Raw genomic sequence first — 8,514 nt, 5'->3', positions numbered from 1 at the left:
ATAATAGCATTATAATTGCACACATAACACGTGAACAGTTGGTATATTTGTGTGTGTGTGTGTTTCTGTAAGTTATGTAAATATGCATGTATAGATCAAACGGTTTTTTTTTTTTTAAGTCGATACGGTCGCAACAACGTGTGTGTGTTTGCGTAGCTAATAAATTGATTTGGCTGAGGCGACGTCGTCATTGTCGGAGTCGTCGTCGTCGTCGTCGTCGTCGTAGTCGTCTAGGACTGCGCTTGCGCGTGGGCGGCAACCCAGATTTTTCGGCGCGGTCGGGAGGGCTCGAGACTCTCGACGTTCCTTCCACCCGCGGCGACCCCCTTCCGCCATTCGACTGTTCCACTGCCACCGCCGCTGAAGGACGTGCAGCATGAGCAGCAAGAGCAGCAGCGCAGCAAAAGCGGGCAGCGCAGCGTCAACGGCAACGGCGGCGGCACTGGTACGGCGAGAGCGAGAAGAGGACGGGGACGGGGTGAACGGGAGTGGGTCGCCGAAGAGGTGCTGTAGCAGCAGCGGCGGTGTACCGTTGTCGACGGGGCGGGTATACGCGGTGGAAGAGGCGCGACGATGGTGGCGTCGGCGTCGGCGTCGTCGGTGACGGCGGCAGCAGCGGCGGCGGCGGTGGCGGTGGCGCTGGCAGTGATAACCGCGGCGGCCGACAGACTACGATGCGCCCGGCTCCCGGCCGCAGGCAACAAGTGCCCCGTCAAGTCCGACCCTGAATACAGGTATGATAATAATATCGTAATATAATAATAGCAATAATGATAATGATAGGCAACGAAATAGCTGATAATTATTGATAATAATATGATGATGGCCCATCGCTCGATATTTTTATCGACAAAAAGCTTACCTAGGTACTGATATTTATAATGCACGTGCGTTCATAGTAAATATTCGTAATAAATAAATATTTATTGCACACGTCAGTTTAACAGAGCTTATAATTATAGTATGAGTAATGATAATATTATGTAATTTAATACACTGCTATACTATGTAGTAATATTATATGTTGTATGGCTTGATGTACTGTCGATTTAAATAGGTAGCGATAACAGGAAAAGAATAGTCGATAAGGACGTTGTAATAATTATATTGATTTAGTTGATAAACAGTTCTATAATTTATAATATTACGATATAAAAAAAATAAACTAATAAACGAGGACTACGATCGTTTTATTAAAATTACAGTAATCTTATTATTATACGATGATTAATATTTGTTTTTGTTATTATTAATATACATATCATACCTAATAATATAAATAATGACTATTTACTAAAATATGATCAATTACCATTATAATATACAAGTGGCGAATACGTTACAATATTCTCAAAAAGATATTTATTATGAAACGCCATGGACTTCAATATTCTTAAATTGAACTTGGGTGTCGGAAATTGTTTTGTTGGCAGTGTTTTTTAATTTGTATGTGCATTGCACTTTTGCCTTTTTGTCGGGCCGAGGAACTGATTTCAATGGCGTCATCTGCAATTAATTATGTGTTGTAATACTAAGATGGATTTGAATAATTATGTACGAACAATTTGTACTCAAAGCTTAAAAAGTCAAAACATTTAAATTGGTTGCTTTAATACAATTGTTGGAGATGACGTAAGTCTTTTTAACAGCTTTTAATTTGTACACACTTAATGTGCAGTTTATTTAGAAGAGCCACATTATAAATTGTGATAAAATAATTTTCAAACAACTAATGGGGTAGTCGCGATAACAGAATATTGTGACATCGGTGGTGTCATCTGCAAAATTAGGCATTTGATATAATAAATGAGTACTTCAATTTATAGTACCATCTATTTTTAATATTTATCAATAATACGTGAAATAAATAAATTATTGTTTAATCATATGATACACTAATAATGGAATCTAATAGAGAAACATCATCTCTGCTGCAATTATACGCATTATTAGCATTTAAATAAAAATTAATTATTTCATATTTATATTTTATGTACTTACAGTGACGTACTCAATATTTTAATACTGTGGGTCAGTCCAACTCACGAGAGGCCACTCTTGGAATCTTGTGGCATCAACCTAACCCACTATAGTAATGTAGGGACTATAGAGAGAAAACCACTCTCCATTTCGCCAATTATTTATATCATATTTCGATACCAAAATATTAATTTCTTATACATACTTAAGTTAACTCAATTATGTACCTATTTATAAAAACAGTATTATAAGATTTAATTGTTTTCCAAGCCGATATTAATAATTTTTAGTCAAATATATTTTCCTCTTATAATTAGCAGGCCATTTGGGACTTGGGTTACCTATATTTATTATTAATGTAAATTAATGTACGAAAATATAAACCTCTTAAGAAGACGTCGTTTCCGTCTTACTAACTCATAACATACCAAATTTTATGTTCAGAATAATCTATTTTACTCAGCTGTTTTTAAAATTAGAGTGAATTAATCTATTGCCAAATTCAAAGGTAATAGATACTATCTGCGCCCCCCGTCCCACGTCAACTAGTTCTGATATTTTAATTTTGAACCAAGTTATGAGCCTTTTAAAATTGTAAATGGGTACCTACATTTCATTGTTTTTTAATATTTAAAATATTCTTTATACGATAGAAAACAATATTGTAAAGTTTCGAAAGTATTGCACACAGTTTTTAAATGATAATTATTATGTCAGCTGACCTCGAAACCCACGCTTGAGATTTCCTCCAACGTACCTGCGTAAAATTGTATGATTGAAGTAAATCATTTTTACACTTTTAAAAATTTAAATATAAATTAGTTAAATATTACTTAGTTATTTCGTACACATTTTCACGAGCTTACGTAATATTATGATCTTTTGTAGGAAGTCTACGTGTTTATTACGTTTATGTTAGACTAGATATTTATTATAGTTCAATAGTACTTTGATAATTCCGTTTATATTCAGTTGTCTTAATTATTTTTTTTATTTGTATCATTATAAAATATTACAACTCGACGGTTATTTACATGGTATTTTAATATAATTTTCTTAACACCTTATGACCCACTTGTTTTTCTAAATTCAGAGGCAAATGGTTGCCTTTAAATTTACCTACTTGTTTACTAGAGTCAGTAGAGTAGGAACATGATTTTTGGCTTCACATTTCACGGCAACTTCTTTGTTGTAAATGACTCTCAACTACTATGTGCCCCTAACTGAAATATAAAATCGATGGTAAGGACGTTTCTAACATTTTTTTTTCGATAAACTAGATCATATTCTTGACATAATCAAATTTCAGATTGAAAGTACCTAAGCGTTAATTCGGACTATGTGGTCGGATTGATGTGGTCCAACCACATCTTGGATTATTTGTTTGATGTTTCTGTGCGGTGTTCAACAAAAACTGATCACTGAAACTTCTACATTATCATTTATCAATGTATATAAAATGTTTTGACAGGAATTATATTTCGTTTACGTCAACAGGAATTTTGAAACTAAAATATTCAGTTAAATTAAATCAATAATAAACCCCTGACAAGACACATTTTAACATTATTACGTAGTTACTTAGTTCTTGTCACTCATCTCGGCGCACGACAGTGGTTAGGACTTAAGAGTGATAATCGCGCTTAAACACCCACTCTGCCATGTTTCCTGAAATCTCTTCGGCAGTTATTGGTAGTTTTTACTTACTTATTACTCGCTTATTTCCAGTAGATAGTCTCTACTGAAATAAATTACTTCTTAAAAGTACCAACTATATTGACTCTATTACCGATCAATAGACAAAAGCTATTGAAACTTTTAGAGCAGTCTTTCTACTTTAAATTATGAGCAAGTGGAAAATAAAATCATTTAAACATCAACTCGATCCCTGCATTGCCAAAAATCTAAGACCCGAAATTTTTTTTGCTATTGGACGAATAAGAACAATAACGAGTGTGTGTGGTATTTATTTTCAAAATTGTAATTATTTTAATCTTACAATTTCCTTTTAGTATTGTAGATTTATTATTTTCGATCTTATTTGTATACGTGTTAATATATTTCGGATTATATTTCCGAAAAAAAATGCATGGACAAAATCTGATAACTTATAATAAAATATACTACCTATCCACTATTATTGCATTCATTAAAAGCACTTATTACTTGCTTAAAATCTGGTAATTTTAAATTATTATTAACAAACTATTATATTTTATGCAAATAGCTTATTTTTTTTTAGCCTTTATAAAAAATTTAGCTCAACAATTAAAGTAGTATCTTACAGCTAAACAAAATAAAATAAGCACAATTGGCTTATTAGAGTATATTCATTGAAATGTTCGTTAAAACATTATAATATAAATGCATACACATATGGCATATATTGTTTAAAGAGGTACTTGAAATTAACTGACACGTCATAACCAAGCGTTCTCACTTAATTTATAGCAATTCAATTTCCAAATGTACGTTTCATTAATTTTTGTAATTTTTATGATTATTTTTATTTTTTTAAATAAATAAAAAATACATTGAACCATAATTGTATTAATTTAGCTTCAACATTTTCAGTAATTTGTATTCACATTAGTCGAAAAATAATAACACAAGTTTACCCAAATATTGTATAGGTTCTCTAAAGAAACCTCGGTTAAGTTTGGGCATTAATTAAACTACCTATAAGTTACACAGGCAAATTATGTAAAGTACAAAATATTGCAAAGACTATAAGAAATGTATAGAAGCTTAGAGAAATTCTGATGAGATGATAAGCTTTTAATAATGAAAACTACAATTTAATAATACATAATTTTATAATTTTACTATTTATTGTGTTGTAAAGTATTTGAGGAAAAGTATTAAAGTACATACATTTTTTGGTTATCGAATACTTTGATGGTATTTTGAATGAATTCTTATTTTTTTTTTTTTGAATTCTTAACGCATTCATCTTGGATCATGCATAGTCTGGTCATTGGGTCATACTGATGATTGTTTGTTAAATTGTTGTTTTTAAACACTTGATAATGTATTTAATATTTATGTAGTAAGGACAGACTACAGTGTTAAATGAGTATTATTTATTTGTGTTATTAAATAAGGTTTAAGTTAAAAAATAATCCTAAACTTTCGTTTTATAGGTACGACTAGTTCTAATATTATTTTGAAATAAGTTCTTGATGTTGGCTATTATCATATTATAATATATAAACAATACATAATAAATAATATCGTAGTTAAAATAATTTCTATTTGATTTTTTTTTTAATTTCTATTTTTATATATTATTTTTCATTCACAGAGTTTAGATAGTCCATTAATATGATGTATTTTGAATGAGATTATGTTTTAGGATTTAAACAACAGCATACTTGTATCGTTTGAAAACATGTGTACTCTTTACTCTTTTCTGGTGTTTTTTTCCAACTGACATAGTGACGTGCACTATCCATTATCTATGGAATGTAATAATGTTGAGGAAACACTATATTCTCCATGCGCACGTGTATCCTTGTGGGTTTAATTGTCACCCTCCTTGTGGTCGACGGGACTTACGAAAGTCAGCCAAAACGATTTACGGCTTTTGCGAATTTACGTGACTCCGCACAATTCGTGGTATGAATAATAGCATTTATAAAGTCTTTTTTTTATTCCCTAACATTTTGTTTTCTGTACACAAACAATATTTGTAGGTACATTTTTGGCAGACTAACCAATTATTTATGAATAACAGAACATGATTATAATTATTATTCCCTACGCACTCGTCAGACTAGACTTGATAACATTTGATAACATAATATAAGACGCATTCAAATATTATATTCAGGTGAACATTTATTAAGGTTTAACAAATTTCTTTGTTAAAATTACTGTTACTATGATTATTAATTATACTAATGATTAAATCGTTTTTATTATTTCAAAGTTAAATTTTTATTATGTACTACTTTTTGAACATAATAAATTATACCTAATATAACAACAACAACAAATCGCATAACCATTTCAGTACAATAAAATACTTGTGACAAACATATTTAATTAAATAACTTATTAAGTTTTAAATTAACGTTTTTTAGTCTTTTAGTGAAATAAAATTTAAAACAACAGAGTTGGTAAAAATAAAACATTTTATTTCCCTTCTTTTATCATAATAAGTAATACCTATTTTGAGCTATAATTATTAATAAACGCTAATAAAAAAAATAAAAAAAGTTATACCTAATTGTATTTGTATAAATAAAATCAACGGACTATAATAGTTGGCATAAGGATTCTCTTCATCAGTTTCAAAACTTGTTAAATAATATTTACATAATATACATAAAATATTTCTTGAATATTTATGAGTTTATATTACCCATAATGTCTGTTTCAAAGCCATTATTTTAAGAGATTTTAAATGAGTTACTACTTACAAGAATCAAGTAATGCGCTATAAAGCCTAGTACCATGTGTATTATTATTTATTTATTTATTATAATTTATAATATACGATCAATTGACTTTTATTTGTACATAGATGCATGTCAAAACTCTTGACATAATTATTTTTAAATCAGTGTTAACAATTTGAATAACGTTCAATAAAAATTTAACAACTCATTTAAGTGAAGTAAACCGGACACTTCAAGTCACAATATTTCGTTTAATGTGCCTACCTATCATTGTTCTAAATTTTCTATGACAGTTATGTAACAAATACTGACTTGGCAAAATGAAAAGAGTTCATAATACACTTCTCATTATTAAAAAATACTATACCAGGGTTATACTTTAAAGTCACATTCATTTTTATACAAACAAATTCAATTATTTCAATACCTAACGACTTCATCAAACAGTACAATTAATTATTGTAATACGTTGAATAAATTATATGCTTGTCAAAATGGCTGTTGAATGTGTTTGATACCATGAAAATGCACAAGTGTTTTTATAAGACTGCTTCTAAGCATAACATAATTTTTTTATAAGCGTCAGTATGAAGTGGGGCATAGTATGTGGATATAAAAAAATGAATGCAAAGGTCAAATGGGTAAAAGCCAAAACCAATATAAGAGGCAGTCAAATCAATAATTATATGATGCGAGCACAATAATTATTATACAGTGGCATTAAGGTTGAAATGTTTTTCTTATCTATTGACAACTAACACTCGCTGTTATATTTTATAATTTATAAATTTATTTATAGATGTGTTGTAATCTTTAAAACAGTCTTCGTGCGTATAGATGTGATTCGTAAACATAGTACAGTGTGCCTGTGTTCAAAAATAAGATTTTAAGACAAACAGAAATACTAAAATAAGTTTAAGTGCACAAAAATCACAACCGTGGTTGAAGACTTTGATTATATACCTATAATCTATATATTATATTTTCTTTTACGTGGAGTCATCCTATAAGAAAATAAATTAAGGACATGTCATTTTCATTTCCAAGTACATCATAAGTACATATAATATTTACACTTTTGAGACGTACCTAGTAAAACTAATAATAATTTAGGGTATCTAGTTATTCAATTTTGGTTTTTTAGTCTTTATCTCATATTTGAATATATTATATTATATTATTGTAAGATAGATTTGCACATAAATAAATTAACATTTTCGATTTTTCTTTAAACCAAGTTCTTTTAAAAAAGTTTTTATAACATTTTACTAAATTTTAAATTGTTAAGATGCGTACTACATAGTAATATACCTTTAAAAAAAACTTATTTCACACTTAACAAAATCTAATTTCTTTAATAAAAAACGAAAGATACTTAAAAAAGTCTTTTTGTTATAACAAAAAAATAAATTGAAAACATCTTTTACATTTTATTTTTTATTTTTTCAAGCCATTGAAACTTTATACGTTTTTATCATATTAGCTACCTTATATATAAAATATATTTATAGGCACTTATGGATCAATCGCTACTACTTATAGTTTATAAATATAGTTAATTTCATAAATAAGAACTCTTATGATACGTGGTGTTAAATTTTTCAATTATTATTGTTCGATACCGCATAAGATTACGTATGAATCATTTTATTCTATTAGGTACTGATACCTTAACTTACCTATCACAATTAGTTTTATATGATTATAAAAAGAAAATTAAGTACCAATCAATATACGTATCTGGCGACGTTGAAATACATTTTACACGATACTTCGTCGCATTCTATTAAAATTATATATAATATTATTATTATTATATATATTATTAATACAATATATTATAATGTTGCACATCTCCGTCCGTGGTAAAACATGATGTGATTGACATAATATTGGGCACATCTTGCGCTTCCACTAGAGCGTATAGCTATTACACATTTAAACTTAAAATACATACAGTATTTTCTCACATAAACATTGTTTAACACCACAATCAATTTCAAGATCGGATGTCCTCGACAAAAGGAAACAATTTATTTAAGTCCTAAAAAAGGATGTTCTCAATAAAATGCCCCAATAAAAAAAATGTTAGCAATAAAATATCCTAATAAAAAAATGTGTAAAAATAAAA

General features: G+C 29.2%; 1 protein-coding gene across 1 annotated transcript in view; it reads left to right on the top strand.

Annotated features, from left to right (window-relative positions):
- The first annotated feature begins 572 nt into the window (after positions 1–572).
- The window catches only part of LOC111032793 (acetylcholinesterase-like), a 42,358-nt gene continuing 34,416 nt past the window's right edge, over positions 573–8,514 (top strand). Inside the window, exon 1 of the mRNA XM_022313249.1 lies at positions 573–734. The gene's annotated coding sequence lies outside the window, so the exon portion shown is untranslated. The remainder of the gene's footprint in view (positions 735–8,514) is intronic.

This window comes from Myzus persicae, unplaced genomic scaffold (assembly GCF_001856785.1).
Source record: "Myzus persicae strain clone G006 unplaced genomic scaffold, MPER_G0061.0, whole genome shotgun sequence".
In the NCBI taxonomy this organism is placed as follows: Eukaryota; Metazoa; Arthropoda; class Insecta; order Hemiptera; family Aphididae; genus Myzus; species Myzus persicae.
Note: the sequence above shows the minus strand (reverse complement) of the source record. Positions and strands in the feature narration are given on the sequence as shown.